This window comes from Rosa rugosa, chromosome 3, assembly GCF_958449725.1.
Source record: "Rosa rugosa chromosome 3, drRosRugo1.1, whole genome shotgun sequence".
Classification (NCBI taxonomy): Eukaryota; Viridiplantae; Streptophyta; class Magnoliopsida; order Rosales; family Rosaceae; genus Rosa; species Rosa rugosa.
This window is the reverse complement of record NC_084822.1, coordinates 58,878,972-58,902,013: the sequence shown is the minus strand read 5'-3', so window position 1 is coordinate 58,902,013 and position 23,042 is coordinate 58,878,972. Positions and strand designations below refer to the sequence as shown.

General features: G+C 42.5%; 1 pseudogene; it reads right to left on the bottom strand.

Moving 5' to 3' along the window:
• Positions 1 to 22,524, bottom strand: LOC133738031 (gibberellin 3-beta-dioxygenase 1-like; annotated as a pseudogene).
• Between the last annotated feature and the right edge of the window lie 518 nt (positions 22,525 to 23,042).

The window sequence follows — 23,042 nt, the reverse complement described above, 5'->3', positions numbered from 1 at the left end:
CAACATTACCCTACAAAGAGATAATTTTGTGTGAAAACTTCTTTTGCCAATGCGCTCAATTGCGGTGCTCCAGAAGCTTCCATTATCAAGATGTAAAATAAACATCATAATATGCAGGCTAAAAAACAACCTAAGCGTAGTTTTTTAGAGTAATCCTCCGGGATCCCAAATACAAAACCCTAGAGAGCCAGAGGCCATTAATTGGGTCCCAGCCTGGGCAATAACCCCATCCAAAACCAGCAAGGGCACCAAATTAAGTTGGACACCCAGGCTGATTTGGGCCTCCATCTTGTGTTTGGCTACAACCTGGATTTGGACACCCATTCATGAGAAGGCAGTCCCTCATCGTTGCCTACCAAGATCGCCGCTGCAATTTTTTGACCGCTCGCCGCCGCTGTTGCCTTTGAGATCTCAGGCCGAAGCACATGATCCGCCTCTACGTCACCGGTAATCAGCCTCAAAGCAACTGCCATGCTCGTTGCACTACCCTCAGGTGAGTCAGGTCGGATCTCAATCTTCCTCTACCATGATTGATCCATCAGCGTCGCGCCACCAACAGCCCGGACCACTACAGTCAACCACCAATCCAGGTTAACTTCCACCTGCTTTCTAAGCATCACCCCACTGCTAGAAGATCCAGCTCTTGCATCTACCAGAATCTATGCATCCGACTTGAGTAAAACACTGTTTTCAACGTCTTAAGTCGCGCCCTGCATGGCGGGCACGCCCTGGTTCAACAACGACCTCCTTCCTTGCCACCGTGCATCGGAGGGTCACATCACCATCGAATAACCACTATCGGAGTTCGACAAGCACTCAGGATTCCAGAGGTCTTTGGTCGATCGATCTCCTTCGACAGAGAGGTTGGCTTTGATTTTTTGAACTTTGGCTTCAGAGGGCTGAGGACAGACCGTACAACGTGGAGAGAAGGACTCCCCTTAGAGAGGAGGCCGGCACCGGCCGCCATTGGAGGAAACCTTTCCATGAGTCAGAGATAGAGAGAAAAATACAACACAACTACACAGCAAATGGAAAGGTTTATGCATGTTCATTGCAATATACTTGTTGCCTTTATTTAGATAATACTATATAAAAGTCGGGCCATCTAAATTTCGATGAGAGAAAATGCTTTCTCAAGAGGCTTGGCCTTTAGCTCAAGATACTCCTTTGCTGTGACTGAACGATACCGAGGAACTTGTCTCGGACCCAAATCCTTCGACAGAAGTGGTGACACAGCAAAATCCATTGGGGGCCTAAAGAAGTATCCTATTGAGTAGCGTTGGATTGGTTTCACGGTTTCACCACTACACGATGAAGAACACTGATAAATCGACCATTAGATAGAATGCGGGTGAAATCACCAAGGTTCACAATGAGTGCATCGGGTTTCGGTTCCACCGGAATCCACCCAACTCCGTCTTTGAAGACTTGGAGACCGCTGGTTTTAACCCGGAGTATGGTTACAATGGAGGTGTCTGTGTGCGGGCCCGGCTAGACCCAAGGTCCGGGTTGGTTCGGGGGATGGAGGGTAAGAGTTCAACTGTAAAGCCAGATTGCAGCCATTGCTGTTAGTTGGATCATCAAGTGATCAATCCAATTCACATCTTTCACAGGAATGCTTAAGGCTTTGAAGAGGATGCGCATTAGTTTCTCGGCTAATGCCTTCATTTGCCTCTGATAATCATCTATTATGTCACTACAAAAACAGCTGAGGTGTTCAAGTAAATCCAGAATATGTGTCTGGCCCAAACTCGAGGTTACTTGCTCTAGTTGAAATGAGGTTTATATTAGAGATATTCTCGGAGAATCTTAGGAGATATCCAATCAATGTACGATTATGTTTCCATGTACAACTCTATCTCTATGTTTGTAATCATCTATATAAAGAGACCCCTATTATCAATGAAAGTACAACTCAATTATCTCCCAATTCAGTTTTCCTTAAACACGTTATCAGCACGAAGCCCTAACCCTGAAATAAATAGCCAAACCCTGATTCAAGAAGCAAAAACCCTAAATCCGAATACAAAACCTTGAAACCCCTTCGGCCCCCGCCGCACATCTTGAAGCCTTCCTTCCCAGGAGTCCAGAACCGGCGGCGCCACCCCAAGAACCGGCCTGAAACCTTTCGAACCGGCCACCGGAAGCTCCAAACCACCCGTAGCAAATATTCCATCGGTTCACCACCTTTTAGACATCCAATTGCTACCAAATTTTTCCAGCAGTAGCATCTCAAACCCAGAAATCTAGAACTGGAAGAAAAACCCTGAACCGGCCGCCTGAATCGTTCGGCAGAAGGAAAAGAGAAAAAAAAAAAGAGGAGCCAGCCCAAGCCGCAGTCCAAGTCGAGCCCAAGCCGTGGCCCAACCACTGCCACGTCATCATAGGGACCCACTGACAAGTCAGCACCGCCATGTCAGCAGCAAGGACCCACCACCACGCCAGCAGCGGACCCCAGTGCCACGTCAGCATCTGTCAACTTTCCGGCGACTTTTCAGGCAAATTATTCCGGTCAAATTTTCCGACGACCTATTTCAAGGTATTTTTTACTAAAAGTTCCCGTTTTTTAATTCAATTTCTCTTCTTTTTCGGAGACTTGCAAACTCCCTTCTTCTACCCCTCTTTCTTCATCATAGGGGAGGAGACCTAATTAAGTCGACCTGTGGGGGTTTGTGCTCACTCCAAGCTTGGAGCTTGTTGAGATCTCTAAACTTAGAGTTTGTATTTATGACCGACCATTTACGTCATTGTTTCGATCTAATCCAATACCTCTTGGAATTGAATTTTTTGGAAGCGATTATGCTAAGAAATTCCTAATTTCTTGGAAGTGACTACGCTCAGAAATTTTATACGTTTTCGTGGTAGCTTTTTCCGCTCCGAAACTAACCATTTTTCTTGTTCTCTTTCAGGATGAGTAACCTGAACAAATTGGACTTTGCTCCATTGGGATTAACTGGCTCTGAATATCACAGGTGAGTTTGTGATGTCCGCCAGCATCTCAAGGCCGATGGAATCCTAGATACGATTCTCGAGCCTAGCCAGGACGTGCTAACTGTTGAGCAAGCTCAAGCTTTGGAAGCAAATAGAGCAGCCTTAGAGGCAAATAAGGCGAAAGCCATCATCCTAATGACTCGTCATATGGATGATTCGCTCCAGTATGAGTGTATGAATGAAGAAGACCCCAGAAGGCTGTGGGTTGATTACACGCATTTATATACGTGTAATTATATCTAAAACACTAGAATTAAGTTAATCCTCATGTCAATTATTATGTAATTAATCCACTTTTATTTATTTTGTAGGAAATAAGCGGAGTTACGGAAATTGTGAGAAAATGGTGCCAATTGAAGCAAATTGAATTTTCGACAAAAAGATGAAAGTCAACCTCGAGTCAACATATTGAAATGGGCGAAAATGAGACAAGGAAGAAATTGGCAGCAAAATTAATCTAATTACACGTGGGTTTATATTGAAAAAAATGGGTGGTAGCTTAATTATTAATTAAACCAAAAATTGGTTTAATTACAAAGGGAGTTGCGCATGTTCCTTTTGGTTTAATTAAGTTACATAGTCGCACCATCTTTTAGTCATTCTCTTCTTCCACACGCGACTCAATCCATTCTTTCCTTTGCCTCTCTCCCTCTCTTAAGCTGCCACATTACCACATCTTATCTCATCCTCTCTTCTTTCGACCTCAAGACCCCAGCCACAGATATAAATGATTCTCTCTCTCTCCGAAACAGAGACCTAGACCCTAAGAGCATCAGCAGTGGAGACTCATTTTTTTGACTCAAATTTGGGTCCAAATAAGCTGGAATAGTAATTTGAGTCCATCTGAATAGTGTACAAAAGGACTTACTTTTATTGGGTGCTGCAGTGGTGCAGGACTTATTTTAGGACCCATATTTTGGACTCATTTTTTTAGACTCAAATTTGGGTCCAAAACACAAATCTTGCCACTATGGAACAAATTCATATTTGAGTCTTCTACTTTATGTTTGTGGATGAACAAAACTCACAATGTCGGCTTCAGTAAAACCGCTAATCCGTCTTCGTTTTGTCTCTGTTACTCTTGCAGCATATTTAGTACACTGAGTTTTTATAGTTTTCAATCGAGAACGGAGGCTACCTGGATTTCTCTTTGGGGCAAGCCCTATTTCTGCAACATACAATTCTTCCCATTTTGCATGAATTCGTTGCCAAAATACAATCTTTGTTTGCCCGGACCCAATAGCAGAATCTTGACTTACATACAAAAATGTCTTGCATAGTGCGTCGTCTTCTGGACCGGAGAATGCAAGCCCTCTTATTGTCTTTTCAGAATTCTCCATATTGAATTTTTTTTTTGAAGAACAATAGAGTGAGAGTAATGAATGAAAGAGACAAATGATCACTAAAATGAAGAAGTGACAGTGGGTGAGAAAAATGGTGAAGTAAAATGAGTTTATATAGAAAAAGTAATTAATTTTTTTTTTCTAAACTTACCGTTGCAACATTAAAAAAAAAACAAAAAATTCATCACAAAGCCGTTGCAAAACGGCTACTTTATCATTAAAAATCAAAATTTTACGTTTCTAAAAAAAAAAAAAAAAAAAACTGTAAAATAAATTTATATATAATTAATTGAATCTATTTCTAGCCGTTAGATTGAATTAAACATTCAATCTTGGCCTTTAATTAAACACAGAAAGAGTCGTTGGGTTCAAATAAGTGTGGGTCCCATTTTTTTCTGATCCCATAGGCCACGTGCTGCAGCTTTTCTGTCTCCAAACCTCACTTGCATGTCCTTGCATGCATAAGCAAACAGAACGTGGCGGGTCCCACAAATTTGGGTCCAAGACTGGATCATATTTGCTCTCACATTTGGGTCTCCGGCAATATTAGGTCCAATTTTTTCCGACCCACTGCAGCTCAATTCCTACACTTTGGACTCAAATTTTGAGTTTGGACCCAAATATAGGTCCCCATTGTTGATGCTTTAAGAACCTCCAGCGCCGCACAGAATTGGGGGCAGCCCTTTGGGCTGCTCTCTTTCCCATTCTCCTCCATTTTTCATAATAGTTTTAGTTTTCTTTTGGGTATTCATAGAATTTCTCACACAAGTTTCAAAGATTCATCAAGAGCTACAAGATTCAAGCTTTAGGTATTTGTGGGAGTTGTAATTCAAGGGAAGTCATGCTAGCTTTCTAGCTAATTGTGGCTACCCATGTTTTCTCCCACACTTCTATACTCTTCTCTCTTTGAATTTTGTAATCTTGATGTCTATAATTATGAGTTGTGAGTAATTCCCTTGTTGGGGGTTAGGGTTGTCTCCCTAACTCAAATTTTGTGTAAAAGATGTTAAATTTAATGTAATGATGCAATTTTCATATGATGGATGCTTATTTCAATTATTGTTGGGTTGAAATGCATGTCAACTCTAGAGTGTGTATTTTGAGCATGTCTAGGATGGAGTTAGAGGCTTGACTTCCTCTAATTCCTAAGCTAGAAACCTTCAATTTCGTATTCGAGGGGTTATAAGCATGGTGATTTACACCCGTTGCGTGATTGCGCGGGCGGATCACTTAGTAGTCTAATTCCTCGATCTCTACGCCTCTTGATGTGAACTAGTGACCCTTGAACCGGCTCTAATTCATGCCAAGTGAGTTTCTACGGCCCTTGAACCGGAGTAGAAATACCATGAAAGGGAATTTGGGTCATTGAGCCTTGAACCGCTTTGGATACGACTACCGCCAAAGTAGGAATTTGCATCTACATTAGATTAGCTTCCGACACATGAGATTTTGGGTGAAGGAACCTCCCTAGCACCCGACATTCCCATTTATTTGGTTACACTTTTATTAATTTCTTTGCATTTTATTAATTGCTTTATATTTTGTTAATCTAAAATCAACTCCCAAAATATTGAACTCCAACTCATTGTAAATATTCATCACTAGGCTCTTAGTTTTGATTAGGCTTTGGTGAAAATCAAAGCCGAGCATTGCTAAGGCTTGGTGCCTTAGATTAACATTTTTATGTATTTTGTTTTTCTTTTCTTTGTTTGCTAAGTGTCTTTATTTCCGATTACTCAAGGATTGTGGGTTAACCACTAATCCCCGTGGTACGATAAACTTGGGCATAATATTTCCCTATCTTGACAATGATACGTACGCTTGCGTAAATGTGTATCAAGTCATGGGCCTCACTCGAAGAAAGATTTGGCAACGTCCGTGACTCCCTGCTTCCTAACCTAGAAGTGATATGGCATAGCCTCCGCTTCCGTGATTTCAAGTCAGTTCTTGACTACAACTTAGAAGCACTTCGCATTAAATCCTTAATGGAATTCTGTGGTAAAGAGATCACCGATGCGATGTTGATTGAGAAGACTCTCTCTACCTTCCCCGTCTCTGCATTGATGGTTGCTAAGAACTATCGAATCGATGTTACTGCAGGCGGATCACAAGGTTTCATGAGCCCATTGGAGCTATGAATGTCGCTGAAAAGCATGACAACATCCTTGTGAAGAACTATAATTCGATATCCGTGGAAACAGAGCATATTCCGGAATCCAATTATAGTCGCTCCCCTAAGAGAGGGCGCCAAGAGCGAAACCCTAATCTTAGGGATACTTCTGGACGTTTTGGTCCATATAATCGCTCTACTTGGGAAGGTAACCGCCAAAATAGGCGAACATGAAACCGAAGAGGTAAACGTGGAAATAGAGAGGGAGGCAACGCCTCTGGCCATGTTGGTGGCGCCGCCAACACTAAGAGCCATCTAAATGACGCTTTCAAAGCGCCTCAATCAATGGAGTATGAGCAAAGAGATGTATGTTCTCGATGTGGAGTATTTGGTCATTGGGCACACAATTGTAGAGCTCGTGAAGAAATTGTCATCGCCTATAAAGCATATTGTGAACCAAAAGAAGCTCACGATGTGGAACAAGAAGATCAATGTACATACATAGCAGTTGTCGGCCATAATTAACACTCATACTTAACCATGTCACATTGGCGGAATGACTTCAGTGGAGTGATCTCTGGAAACACAGCAAGATAACTCCAGGCCGAAACATGCCTTAACGCTCCGACACGCGCCACCCAAAGTTGTCTCTGCAGAAAGAACCAAAACTCAGCAAACTGAAGGGTATCAGTCCCACATCGAAAACAAGAGTGAGGTAACTCACTATTTCACCTATAAAAGGTCTACTTCTCTCTCTTCATTGATTACACATTCAATAGCTATCTACCGCTACATTTGTCAATACAAGTACATCGTTTAACTTTAGCATCGGAGGAGCGAAGACCGCCAACCGCGGTCTCCCTTCTTGACGCCGTTGTATTTCTTTTAACAGATTAGCGGGATTTCACGAACCATACACATATCGGAAGATTGGACCCTTGTCCACGTTATCGGAAGCCGACATCATATGGCGGTATTCTGAGCATTAACATTTGGCGCCGTCTGTGGGAATCTTTGAACTAAGAGTCATTTCCCATTAACCTACCATGGCTAGCGGCAGCAGCGAGGGCGTCGGAGACCAAGCATATCAGGCCGCCAACCCTCAGCCCAACCCTACCAACCCATCAACCGTCAATCGTGAATTATTTACCACACCAATTAAGTAACGTAGACGGTTAAAATATCAACACCCCCGGGGCACTCCCAACGCAATCTGTCGTGGAAAACCAAACCGGCACAAGCCGTCAGACACAAGGCCGAGACCTTGCTGCTATGTTAGAGATAGCCTTGGCAGACTTGCACAACGCAAACAAAGAGCGGGAAAAGGAGCGAAGGGAGAAGGCGGAAGCTCAAAACCAAGTGGCGACGCTATTGTCCAAATTTGACGAGCTAAAGAAAGCACTGGGAACGACTGCACGACCAACCCAGAGTGAGCACTCCCAAAGCGCAAGGCTTAGTCCAAGCACAGGGACAAGGGTAGCACTGATACCGGTAATCCCAATGGGTGTCGCTCTAAACCCAGCTGAACTGGCGGGATTAAGACCTGCACCACCACTGCAGTTGGTAGCGGACTCACAACCGCAATACGACAACTCGTTCAGTGCCGGTCAACAAAGGGGAACCGGAAACATGCTTGCACCACGACAACAGATTGTGACGCCAACCCAATACATGCCGAGACCAACTGTCGACGCCACCGCCTTGATACTGGAAAAAATGCAAGAGCTAGAGGAAAGGTTACTCAGAGCTGAGGCTGGCACTCAACCAATAGCGCATAATCCACTCTTTGCGGCATGACCTGGTCCATTTATCGCCAGAATTTTACAAACCGTCAGACCCACATATGCCAAAACACCCAAGATAACCCAATTTGGCGGCTCAACAGATCCATTCGTGCACATGGATACTTTCAAGAAGGTGACAAATAACAAGGGATTTTATGACGCAACGCTTTGTCACCTATTCAGCGAAACGTTGGATGGCAAGGCAATGAGTTGGTTTTTCGAATGCTCACCAGGTTCCATGGACTCATTCTCAACTCTGTCAAACGCATTTCTGTCGAGATTCATTCTCATGACGGACGGTTACCACAACTCCGTCCAACTATTCAGCATCAACCAAAGTATTGATGAGTCGTTAAAATCAAATGTCACAAGGTGGAGGACCGCCACATCGAGATGTCGAGATCTTGACAAAACCTTGGCGCTGGCGGCCTTCGAGCAGGGACTCCACAAGGCAAGTTTTCTATATCACCTCAACTGCAATTGAGTGGTGGTCATGAATGAGGCAGTCCTACATGCCCAAGCTGAATACAACACCTATGGCGCCACACCACCACAAACTCCACTTAAAAACCCCCAACCCGCCACATTCCAACAAGGAAACACCACCACCACTCCAAACATAACCACGCCGCCCAATGACAAAAAAAGGTAATGGCAGCAGGGTAATTACCAGGACAAGCGGCAAAAGGATCAACAGTATCATAACAAGGGCAACAGATTTTTTCACAATGATCGCCGCGACAATCGCGACAACCGCCAAAAAAGCCCGCCACAAATGCTCAAAAATTTGAGGTCTTTGCAGTCTTAACAGCGTCATATGAAGAAATATATGATCAGTGCAAAGATCAAATCCCACCACCACCCCCAAGAAAATACCCCAGAGTAGGAAAACCTAGAAACACCGGCAAATGGTGCAAACACCATGAAGATAGCGGTCACAACACTAACGACTGCAATGCACTCAAGACTGCAATTGAGTCATTATACCTCGACGGAAAGCTGGAGCAGTATAAGGTCCAACAACAACCTCCGGTTGTCGCCAACATCAAGCCAATGTGGCGGATTAACACCATTGATGGCAGTGCTTTCATAGGCAGCTTATCACACAAAGCAAGAAAGCGTTATGAGCGCGCTAACCACCCAAAAGAGGTATTCCATATCCGCTATGACCGGTCAGCCAAAATGGCAAAAACTGGCTGGGAACCAATCACTTTCTCCGAGGGGGAGGAACGAGGTATTCACTCACCTCATGACGACCCATTTCTGATAGATGCCATTCTCGACAAGTGGTCCGTAGGAAGGTTACTGATAGATAGCGGGTCCGCTGTCAATGTCATATTCAACGGCTGTTATAAGCAACTGCAACGCAACAACAAACTCCTGCAAGACCACAAGCCACTACTTAGTTTCTCCGGCGACGTGACCCAACCTCTGGGGTCAGACTATATGCGCTTGTCGGTCGGAACAATCCCCTGTACGGCGGAAATACATACCAAATTCATTGTGGTAGATTGCTTCAGCTCATACAACGCCAATATCGGTCGCCCAGCTCTCAACAAACTCAAATGCATCATAGCCGGATACATGCTACCAAAGTTCTAAAAAACGCTAGGCGCTAGTCGGGCGGTAGCTTGGGGCCTAGCGCCTAGGCGGGGACTAGGCGGTTTTTTATTATTATTTTATTTTATTTTTATTTTATTATATATATATATATATATATATATATATATATATATATATATATATATATAAAACAAGTGTGTGTATTTTTCCTTTTAAAGCTTTTTTTTCTTTGCTTTTAGTTTTAATTATCTCCCACTTTTTCATTAGAGTGTTATGGTTGTAATTATATTAATTAGTTTAAGGGCATAATTGTCATTTTCAATTAAGTGTGATTAGAAGAAGAATCTTGATCTCTCATCCCTCCCATTTTCCTCTCTGCAATCTCAAGTACATAACCTCTCTCGTCATCCTTCTTCTTTCTCTTGCCAAAATTGACCACCAAACACCTAAGATCTTTGTTGTCTTCACCAAGGAAAGCTCCAGTCATCGATCAATTGATAAGATCATATTTAAGATTTGAATTTTGGTTCCTAGCTTTCTCTCTCATCTGGTTCATCGCCGGAACCACCATCGTCCAATCAAGTCGCTGGCGCTGGGTTCTCAATTTTGAATCAAGGGCTTAGTCGAGGACTGGGTTTTAGTTCACAGAGTAGTCTCTAAATGCTTTGGAGTTTTGAATCTTCTTCTTCATCCTTTTGATACATGACCAGATTCAAAAGAAAAAAAAAAAAAAATTCAGCACCCAGCAGGTCCGCCCAGCGCCCAACAAGTCCGCCTAGGCCGCCTATCCTCCGCCTAACCCGCCTAGGCGGCCGCCTAGAGGCCCGACGCCTAATCACGTCGCCCAGGCCAAAATCGAAACGGGATGTTAACGCCTAACGCCTAGGCGCCGCCTAGTCGGCCGCCTAGGCTGTTTTTTAGAACCTTGCATGCTACTCATGAAATTCCCAACACCCAACGGCACTGGATCTGTAAAGGGAAGCCAATCAATTGCACGAGAATGTTACTCAACAACAGTGTCAAGATCAAGAGGCCGCCATGAAATTTTAACAGTAGCCAATACACCACAGTTGACCGACAAAATTGATGACCCCAGAGATGACGAGGAAAAATACTACCAAAAAGAGCCCGTCAACCCAGAGACGTCGCTCCGCATTGTAAGCATCTCCGATGAGCACCCAGAGAGAACTGTTCATATCGGAGCCCAACTCTCCCCCGAGATAGCGGCTGAACTTACCCAGTTTCTCAAGGAGAACGCCGCAGTCTTTGAATGGTCGTACGCTGACATGCCAGGAATCTCTCCCGACATAATTCAACATAAACTCAGCATCAAGCCAGCCTTTTACCCCGTCAAGCAGAAGCGACAGGCATTTGATGAAGAAAGATATCGGGCCATCAGGGAAGAAGTAACCAAGTTACGCGACATAGACTTTATTCGTCAGGTTCATTATCCACAATGGATTTCCAACGTGGTAATGGTAAAGAAACCTAACGGAAAGTGGCGGATGTGTGTCGACTTCAAAGGTCTAAACAAGGCATGTCCTAAGGATAGCTACCCGCTACCTCGCATTGACCAATTGGTTGACGCAACAGCAGGACATGAGCTACTCAGTATGATGGATGTTTTTTCTGGCTACAACCAAATAAAGATGCACCCCGGCGACCAGGAGCACACAACATTCACCACCGACAAGGGTTTGTATTGCTACAATGTCATGCCCTTTGGCCTCAAAAATGCCAGAGCCACATACCAACGATTGATGAACGCAATGTTTTCAGAACACTTGGGTAAGATCATTGAGGTATATGTCGACGACATGCTTGTAAAAAGCGTAATAGCCAGCGGCCATGTAGCCAACCTCCGCATCATCTTTGTCATCTTGCTAGCATATGGGATGTGCCTGAATCCAAAGAAGTGTTTCTTTGGCGTAACCGCCAGCAAGTTCCTCAGATATATAGTCAGTGAGCGGGGAATAGAAGCTAATCTCGACAAAATACAGGTAGTCATAAACATGAAATCTCCAGAGAAAAAAGTTGAGGTACAAAGTCTGTAGGGAAAGTTGACGGCTCTATCCCGGTTCATCTCCAGGTTAACCGACATATGCCTACCCGTCTTCAAGGCAATGAAGTTGTCCCATTGCAAAGTGGTCGACTAGACGCCTGATTGTGAAGCGGCGTTTCAAAACCACAAAGAATATTTGGCCTCTGTTCCGCTACTCTCAACTCCGGTACCGGGTGAAACACTATACATCTACCTAGCAGTATCCAAATTTGCCATCAGCTACGCAATTGTCCGCAGGGAGGGAACAGAAGAATTTTCGGTATTCTATATCGGCAGGGGGATGAATGGAGAGGAAACAAGATATCCGCCACTTGAGCAACTGGCGCTAACACTTATAATGGCCGCCAGGAGGTTACGCCAATATTTCCAAGCACATACAATCCATGTTCTCACAAATCAACCGCTAAAGCAAGTTCTCCAAAGTCCGGAACACTCAGGACGCCTTAGCAAATGGGCAATAGAACTAAGCGAGTTCGACATCGATTACAAGCCAAGAACCGCCATAAGGGGACAGGCTGTTGCTGCCTTCATAGCAGAGTTAACGGAACCACAACCTGAGCATGCCACCGATGTAATGTCAGAAGACATCATGCAGCAACCTGAGGCCGCACAGGCATAGACGCAATGACAGTGGGACCTCTATGTAGACGGTTCAGCATGCTCCAAGGCTTGCGGTGCCGGAATAATCCTCACAGGGCTAGGGGGACTTAACGTAGAATACACCCTAAAGTTTAACTTCAAAGCCTCCAACAATATGGCGAAGTACGAGGCACTTATCGCAGGATTATTGCTGGCCATCGATTGTGGAGCAGAAAGTGTCAACATCTTCAGTGACTCACAGCTGGTGGTCAATCAGGTAAACGACATTTTTTAGGTCAAAGACAAACAACTGGCGACATACCTAGGGTACGCCAAGACACTGCTCGGCAAGTTCAGTTTCTTCAACATCACGCAAATACCCCGCGAAAAGAATGCACAAGCTGACTCCCTGGCACGCTTGGCAACAGCTCAGCCACATCAAAGTCCCGTCGATACTAGGGTGGAGACCCTCGATAAGCCTAGCATCACCAAAACTCTGGCGGAAATCTACACCATCGAGGTAGGCCCAACTTGGATGGATGAGATACTCAACTACAAACGTGACGGCACATTGCCATCCGACAAAGTCGAAGCAAGACGACTGGTGCGAAGGGCAACAAGTTACAATATTCAAAATGGCAAGCTCTACCGCCAAGGGTTCACACATCCCAACCATGTCACATTGGCGGTATGACTTCAGTGGAGTGATCTCTGGAAACACAGCAAGACAACCTCCGCCGGCAAGCTAACTCAAGGCCGAAACATGCCTTAACGCGCCGACACGCGCCACCCAAAGTTGTCTCCGCAAAAAGAACCAAAACTCAGCAAACTGAAGGGTATCAGTCCCACATTGAAAAAAAGAGTGAGGTAACTCACTATTTCACCTATAAAAGGTCCACTTCTCTCTCTTCATTTGTAACGTCCCGTATCTTAATTTACCCGTTTACTAGTCATTTGGACGGTAAACGACAACTACTTTCACTTTCACTGTTGTTTCGATACTTTTAGTGGCCCTAAAAGTTGACTTTTTGTTCGGGTCAAAATTTAAGAAAAGTTTCTTCACGAAAGTTGTAGAGGATGTTAAACCAAGCGCGTGCATATGTGGTTCGTAAAAATCGGAGCTCGTATGCGAAAGTTATAAGCGAAAAAGGAAAAGTTACTGTTCATGTAAGTTTCTATAAAAAGGAAAATCACTGTGGTAAGTTTCCAATTTTGGAAACTTACCGGGCTCTCTCTCTCTCCTCTCCCCCGATCTCTCCTCCACCGGTTTCGGGGTTTTTTTTCGAATTTCCGGCGTAACTTCTGATTCTGGCCACCTGACGGCATGCCATCGGTCATTCTAGGACCGCCTCTCCCTTCCCTACACGCTGGTACCCTGGGCTTTCGACGATTTGGCCGGAAAACCTCGATTCGAAGCAAAATCTACTCCGGGTGCGATTTCGGTTTTTCCGGCGATTCCACCGTTTCCGGCCGTCTCTGACCACCAAACTTGGATCGAAGGGAGCGCCTCGAGCCGGCAAACGTTTCCCCTAAGGCCTCTTGCTCCGATTTGCATCGTGAAGGTCGAATCGACGAAGAAAATCCTAGGGTCTGAAGCTTGATTTCTGGGATTTTCTTCATCGGCTTAATTTGAGCTCTTAAAGGTAAAATTGGAACTTGTTACAGTTGAGAAATTTGTTGGGTTTGTTGTTTTGCAGCTACTGTCAATTTTTGGTGGCCACTGTGGTCGCCGGCGGCGCCACCACTGTGGTCGCCGGCGGCGGCACGTAGGGCAGCTTTTTAATTTCAATTTTTTCTGCTAGTTAAATCCTATAAATGTTGTGGAGCTTGTATGTGAAGTTTGGTGGAAATTGGAGGAGGTTTGGATATTGATAGGAATTTTTCCAAAGTTTAATAGTTTGGTTATTGATTTTCGAGAATTCCACCGTTGGATTTCTCTCCACTTTGCCCTAGAAACTTTGAATTAAAGAATTGGTGTTAATGATGAAGTTTTGGTTAAATTGGAAAAGAAATTGGAAGTTTGATTTAGGAGGACAAGATATTAGAATCGTATTTAATTGCCGAATCGTTATTCACGAATTATAATATTGTACAGGGCGAGGTATCGAGCTACTGCTCGACGAAGGAACTCGTTTACGTGATCGTCGGAATAGTACTGTGAGTGGACTTTTGTTTTTAAGAATTGATGCATGCGTTGTTTCTTAAATTAATACTTTATTTAATTATCATATTATTCTTTGAGCATATTATTTAGTTTCGGATATTATTTGGTTTTGAAAATTTATTGGAATTTTGATTGGATTTTCCATCATGATTTTCGAACGTGAGTTTCTATGCTCGGATTTGAATTTATGATTGATATGGATATTCGACGAATTATTTCTGAGGTGGTTTTCGGAATTAAATATATTTCTATTCGTCAATTTGAGATTTCTAAAAGATTTTCAAAATGGAATTTCGTTGGAGTTATATTTCTTATTTATTTATCGACTTTCGGTTTTGGCATTGGGAATGCCTTAATGATGATTTTGAGATTTTCTAGAATATTATCGGAAATGGGATTTCCTAAGGAAATTATAATTATTTATTATTTCTTGCCCATTTGTTTATGACTTCGAGACTATTTTGGCGTGTGGGGCCACGTCATTGGAAGATATCTTTTCTCGTGAGATATTGGGGAACCTTTATGGATTTACTGGTTTTCGAATGTTTTCCTTACCATACCGGGGTCCAATACTAGGTCTCCTCCTCACTTACTTTGTGTTTGTGAGTGGCAGTTGAGGTAGTTTATTCTCCTCCTCACGTGAGTGGTAGTCGAGGTTATTAGTTCTCCTCCTCACACAATCTATGTGTGGGTGGCAGTAGAGGGTAGGTAGAGCCTAAGGGGCTCCTTTACCCGTATGGTGATATCTCTTCCTCATATCCTATTATTACTTGACTAGCGGGGCCTAGTCCGATATCTCTTAACCAGCGGGGCTGGTATGTTTTCACGAGATTTTGAGTTTAAAGAAATATGTTTTATAAACGTTGCATGCATCGAGGTTTTATAAATTTAAATAAGTGGGAGAGTATTCAAGTTTGCTTCATTTAAATCATCTTAATTATTTATTTTTGTCCACTCACACTAACGTGTTTTTTTTTCAATACTTTCCCCTGGGCCCTTTAGTTTCAAATGCCCAGTTTGCAGGTGAAATTAGTTCGAGGTCGGGCGTACATAGAATTGAGGCATACTCAACAGCATGGCTTCCACGTTTGCCTTTGAATTAGGTTTTCCTTGTTTACCTTTCTATTAGAATTGCTCTGATTACATGTGGGATTAATGTTATTCAAGTTGCGTTTTGGTGTTATGTGAATTGGACGATGTTGTGATTTGAGGAGCAAGATGGCTCCAGGAGAATAAGGATGAGTGATTTAGAAGTGTAAATTTACTTTCTACAGGTTTTGGGTAGTCCATTTTAGGGGAAGTTCTGCCAAATTTTTGGAAGAATTTCTTCTAATGTGGACCTCGCAGAGCCACTTCAGATTTCAGGGTGAAATTCGGGGGCGGGTCCTGTCATCATTGATTACGCATTCAATAGCTATCTACCGCTACATTTGTCAATACAAGTACATCGTTTAACTTTAGCATCGGAGCAGCGAAGACCGCCAACCGCGGTCTCCCCTCTTGACGCCGTTGTATTTCTCTTGACAGATTAGCGGGATTTCACGAACCATACACATATAGGAAGATTGGACCCTTGTTCACGTTATCGGAAGCCGACATCATATGGCGGTATTCTGAGCATTAACAATCAAGAAGATGATCTAGAGTCAAGGGTTGAAGACTACAAATCTAGCTAGGATCAATAGATCGCCAATTCTGTTTAAGTCTTTATTTTTCCAAGAGATGTAATAGGCAATTGCCATATATTTTTGTAGTAAATGTCAATAGTTTAGTCTTTCTTCAAAGTAGGCTCACCCAAAGTAAGTGTGATGGCTAGGAAGGTTCTGAGATTAGTGGTACTTAAGCGAGCATTGCTCCACCGACATCTCTCTACTCACCTGGTCACATTTATTTTGGAATTACTTAAAGAAGTTAGACGACTACCATTGTTCTGCATTAGCTAACATTTTGGATTAGATTTTCTTTGGTCAAAGAGACAATGATGTAACTCCGTTGGCTTATGAATAAAATTTTAAGTTCTTTTCATTATGATTCTGAGCATATTAGACTACGATGGCTGGGCCATCGGAATTAATTCAAGGACATGGAATAACCCAAGTTCCCCTTGCCAAATGGCACCTTGATTACTGTCACAGAAACTCTCTATGCTATTAGGGCAAATCGCACCTATGAATAGCCAACGGATTCCATGCGAAAACGCATGTAGAGAAAGGAAATGAGTTCATTTGCAATACCTCTAATGATTGCGCACAAATGCGCATCTTACAGAAGTTTATGTGTCTCTCTAGTAGACTCTATGTCACTATTCGAGCTATTAAATCCAATAAAGTTATGAGAGAAGATCTCTTGGATTTAGACACATATTGGCTTTGTCACGACAGGATAGATCATCCTAGTCATAATATGATGATCCGTCTATAAAAGACTTCACACGCACATCCTTTCTTTCGAGTGAAATGAAGCATAAATCAACAGTTGATTCCTGGACTAAGTGTGACCGCTGTCGCTGCCGTCCACCATCAGCCTAGTGCTGGGATAGTCCCTATCCATGACGCCATGGATGGAGTCCATCATGGTGATGGCACCCCAGGTGATGCTGCAATCACTAACTTGCTTCAAATAGCATTTCCGACGCTCAGACCCAACCAAAATCCTCATTGGTTGCTTCTAAAGCCTCTCGCTCGTTTTACAAAGCCCGTTCTTTAGAGAAATTAGGACTGAGGCCGTCCTATGCAAAGGATATGAAAATACTTATTCTGTTCTTACATAGAATCCATGGGGATTCTGTGGACTGATTCAACCAACTTGCGGATGTTTAAATATCTCATGATGATTGGTTGACACGCAAACACGCTGGTCACGTGTTGTGCCATTGTCCACTTGTAATGCTGCTTATGCTACACTCCTAGCACATATCATATGACAACGGGCTTAATCCCCGAATCATCCTATTCAGTCAATTGGATTTAACTATGCTAGTGAGTTTACATCGAAGACCTTCGATGGTTATTGCATTGGGACTGATGTTGGACATCATATTCCCATGAGCACATCCAAATAGTCTCGCGGAAACGACTACGATAGTAGTCCGGACATTGGTAATGCGCACCAATCTCCTAATATCCGCTTGGGGTGATGCAATATAGCATGCAGCTATGCTAATTCGTCTACGACCCACCACCACTCAATCTACCTCTGCGTTACAGCTAGTGATTGGGTACAAGTATCGTACTTACGCATATTTGAGTGTGCCATTTATGTGCCAATTGCGCTGCCACAGCGCTCTATGATGGGTCCTCACAGACGAATGGGCAATTACGTTGGATTTGAGACTCCAACAATCGTCCGCCTCTTCATGCCCCTGCTAGGCGATCTCCTTACCGCTAGATTTGCAGATGTCACTTTGATGAGACAGTCTTCCCATCGTTAGGGGGAGATAAGAACACAGATGTTCAGCAAGAACGACAGGAATTGTCGTGGTCTGTCCCTACTATGTCTCATCTCGATCCCTACTAAAGTGACGAGATCACACAAATATGCTGCAAACATGCCTGCAAGGAAGGACGTCCCTATGAGAGGACGTAGCGCCACCCTACACGGAGGTAGGCATGGCGCCAACTCCAAAGAGAGTGGCACTCCGGCGTTACAAGCCATGGCCCCAACTAGGATGCATGGGAGGCCCGTGGGTTCAAAGGATACTTTGGCACACTGCAATCCTTTTATCATCGACACTCAAAATCCGTCTCATGAGTATCTTCCGGGTTATAGTTATCATTAGGGGACGCCTCAATGTCAGAACCTATTCCTGAGAATATAGAGCTCTATGAAAATTACACTAGTGTACATGAGACGTGGGATAGAAACTCCATCATGATTGATGATGTAATCGCGCATTTCGTTGCGCTTGAGTTTGTTGAGTCTGATGATATCGAACCACGCTCCGTTGATGAATGAATGCCAACGTAGAGAGATTTGGCCTAAATGGAAAGATGCAATCCAGGTTAAGTTGGATTCTCTAACGAAGAGGAAGGTTTTTGAGCCAGTGATGCCAACACCTCCTAACATAAAACCTATTTACTAATTGGTCTTCGTTAAAAAGCGTGATGAGAAAAAGAGATGGCAATCACACCTTATGGCATAAGGCTTCTCACAAAACGCCCTGAAATCGACTACGATAAGACATATTCTCTCGTAATGGATGTCATTGCACTTCACTACCTTGTCAGTTTGGTAGTTTCCGAATAACTGAACATGTAGCTTACAAATGTGGTCACTACGTATCTATATAGGGATCTAGATACGGAATATACATGAAGGTTCATGGTGAAATTCATTTACCTAAGTCAAGTGGCTCTAGACCACGGAGCGCATTTACAATAAGATTGAAACGCTCACTAAAGTGACTACTTGATTGGGAAATGATATGCCCACGCGTTTCTATAACAAGTTTCGGATTCTATCGCGGTTCATGTTGGACATGATCTTCATTGGAAGCCCTTAAAGAGTTAAGGGAAACCGCTGAACACTTGAAATCCGAGTTTGAGATGAAGAATTTTGGGAGAACACGATTATGTTTTGGTTAGGAACTTGAGCATCGTGTCGATAGATGCTTAGGCATTTTGACAAGGTCAAGTATTCAAGCACCCCCATGATTGTCCGTAGTCTTGATACTAAAAAAGATCTTCTTCGTCCAAAGGATGATGACGAAGATGTGCTAGAGGCAGAAGTGCCTTACTTAGTACAATAGGCGCATTATTGTAATTAGCCCAATGCATAAGACCAGACATCTCATTTGCAGTAAACTTGTTAGCTAAGATATAGCTCTGCGCCAACGCGACGCCATTAGGATTGGTTTAAAAGATATCTTTCAGTACTTGAGATGTACGATTGATATAGGCTTGTTCTATTCCTACAGAAAGATGATGGATTCGGATCCATCACACACCAGGAATGCCGCCAACACTGGCCTGCGTCCTCTATCCCCATCCTAAAACAACATGTGCTTTGGAAGGTTTTGTTGATATTGGGTATCTCTCTGACCCACACAAAGGTCGTTCCCAAACTAGTTAAGTGTTCACCATGGGTAAAGACCGTGATATCTTGGAGGTCTACATAACAGACCCTAGTCGCTATATATTCGAACAATGCAGAGATTATTGCTCTTCACGAAGTGATTCGTGAATGTATATGGATTGGATCCATAGTTACGCATGTTCAAACAATTGTGGTTTGAAGTCTACCACAGATGAGCCTACGAGCATATAGGATAATGCTGCTTGTTTTGAAGCAAAGCTACATCAAAAGCGACCACACTAAGTATAATCAGCAACAACAGACTCTCCTTAAGATTAAAGTTAACTAGGTTCAATTTGAGGACAGTGCGGCAGGCTTGCTCACTAAGTCATTGCCTAAATTCCACTTTCGGGAAACATGTTGGTAGCATCGTTTGCGGAAGTTATCCGAACTCCCATGACCGTTGTCATCAAGGGGAGATGCAGACATCAGGCAAAGGTGTCTACATGTATGGTCTCGAAACGTGAAGGGTGTGTTGTGCTCTTTTTCCCCTTCGACTGAGGTTATTTTTGTCCCACTGGGTTTTTGTTACTCGGCAAGGTTTTTAGCGAGGCAACGAGAGAAGCACCACATTTGGACGACACAAGGGGGAGTGTTCAAGTAAATCCAGAATATGTGTCTGGCCCAAACTCAAGGTTACTTGCTCTAGTTGAAATAGGGTTTATATTAGAGATATTCTCAGAGAATCTTAGGAGATATCCAATCAATGTACGATTATGTTTCCATGTACAACTCTATCTCTATGTTTGTAATCCTCTATATAAAGAGGCCCCTATTATCAATGAAAGTACAACTCAATTCTCTCCCAATTCAGTTTTCCTTAAACACGAGGTTATTATTTGATAATTCAATAATTTGAATTAATAACTACGGTGTAAGCTAATAAATTAATGATGAAGATTTCATAATTTGGACATAAATTCTTCTAAGTTCTAACTTAACCTTGTCAATTATTTCGACTGAAGTTCGTCATGACAGCTTATGTTAATCTCTTGTGTTGGCATTTTATGTTGAATTTCTATCTAAAAATTTGACGGTATTCAGGATTAGACTAAAATTATTAACATTTTCCAAATGAAAGTTATGTGATAAAAGTAGAAAATGGTTTCGACGAAGGGAAGTGTAATTTGGTCTAAAGTTTTTGTTACAATTTCTTTAGGAGCCTGTGCAATTTTAATACCAAAATTGTTGATAGTGTAATAACTAGATAGAACAAACAGGTTAAGAAAACTGCTTTGAGAATCAAATATGCATCACAAAGACAATACAACAATTTGCTAACGCAGTGTAAACCTCTCCACTGAGGAAACTTCACTGCGTGGCTTGTAACGTAGCCAACACGAGAAAATCAATCCACTATAAATCAATTGAGTTTACAGTATACAAGTAGTGTTGTTCACAACAATCACTTTCACTTAGCAACAAATGCTAACTTGATTTATAACTCATCTAACTTCTTACTTAATCACCACACAATCAATATGAGCCTATCTTCCAATCTTCCTTGATATCAACATCTCACTGATCTTGACAATGAAATATGCAAGTGACAGAGTATGCAAGGAAACGAGACATATAACATGTAAAGAGAGTTTTTCAGAAAATGATTCGTGTAAACATTTGTCACACAAGAAAACACTTTTTGATACACAAAAACTCTACCTTCATAAATCAGTTTGAAAACCTTATATAGAGGAGCAAGACTCCCCCTTAATCAAATCTCTTCTTAATCACCGAATAAGATAAACATGGAAAGGTTTTAAAACTGTTTTGAATATGCAACCAAATCTTTTCTAACTGTAATCAATATCTCTATCGGATATGCATTTTGAAAGCATTGTAATTCAGATGAGATTTTCAGATCAATTAAAAGCTATGCATATCAATTTAGAATCATGAATTAAAGACACCTTCATCTTAAGATCAGTGAGCATGATTTCCTTGATTTCCTCTTGATGATCCGATTATGCAATCTTCCTTTATAGCCTTGAGTCACTGGAAAGGAAGGAGAAATATTCTCCTAATCCTTTGCGACTTTTGATCTCCTAGCAGCCTTGGGAGAGCATGTGTTGAATGGTAATAGCCCAATATACTTACAGATAGTCATGAGGCCACAGCACCTTAGCATGATCAATTGGAGAGCCAAAGATGGTAAGCCCTTCATGCCACATAAAGGTGGAAAATAAGGACTGCATTGGGACGATTTTGTATCCACTCTACCCATCGGGAGATCATACGGCCTTCAGTTTTTGGTCGATGGGTAGATCAAACAATTTTCGAGCCTCAGACTCGACCTCCTCCATAATCTTTGTTGGAATGCCATGGCCTTTCAAATGAAAAACCCATGTCTCACATGCCTCAACTATGAGTTTCGGGGCATTTGGATCCATGAGGTCGATAACGGGTACGGATAACCAGTCGTCGGATTGAATGGCATCGGATTGAAGCCACACAAACTAGTCCGGCACTGACTTCACTGAGTTAAAGTCAAGAGGGATGATGTGCTTGTAGGTTTGATCCGATGGAGTTGCCATGAGCAATACTGAGGAGGAATAGAAACCTATGCTGAGCAAACTAGATCAAGCAAAAGAAAGAGGCTAGCTTCTTTCACTCAGAGTGCATTTACATGTGAACTTGGTTAGAATATACACACATTTTCAGGGCAACCTGCCAAAGTTTCTTTAATTTTGATAAGGCTTTATCCCTTGAAACAAGTTGAGTTCATGCTTAATGTCATGTCCTAGTTAAGCATATTGCATGCCTTGTACTTGTCCTTGTAGAACAGAAGGATCCAACCACGGAGATGACCCAAAAAGATAATCAGCTTCTTTGTAATTATATGGTAACTGCCTCATTTAAACCTCCTTGTTCTTTCTTAGCAACAGCCAAAAACACCTATGTTGTAACAGCCAACAATTATTAATGACCTCAAGTAAAAACACCCTGTGCCTCATTAAGAGACACACCTGAATTTGTTGGGGGCTCAATATATGCAATCTGATGTAAAAAAAAAAAAAAAAAAGATTTTGCATGTCTTAAAATAAAAAAATTACATTAACTTATCAAATAAGTGTTTGGAATCTGTGAAACTCCAAACATTTTCATGAGTTTCAAAGATACAGAGCAATGGAAATGTTGTAAATGATATGGCTATTCATGCAATAGGTATTGCTTGATGCATGCCATTACTATTGATTGGCGATTGATATGCTTCTAATTAGCGATTGACACATTCGTAATTGTATGAGTGATTGATGTTTTACCTTTTGTACACAAGATGTAGCCCTATATAAGACTCCTCATAGTGAGATGAATAAGACACACACTCCATTCTCTGCGTCTAAACTCTCTCTTTCTCAAATTATTTTATGTT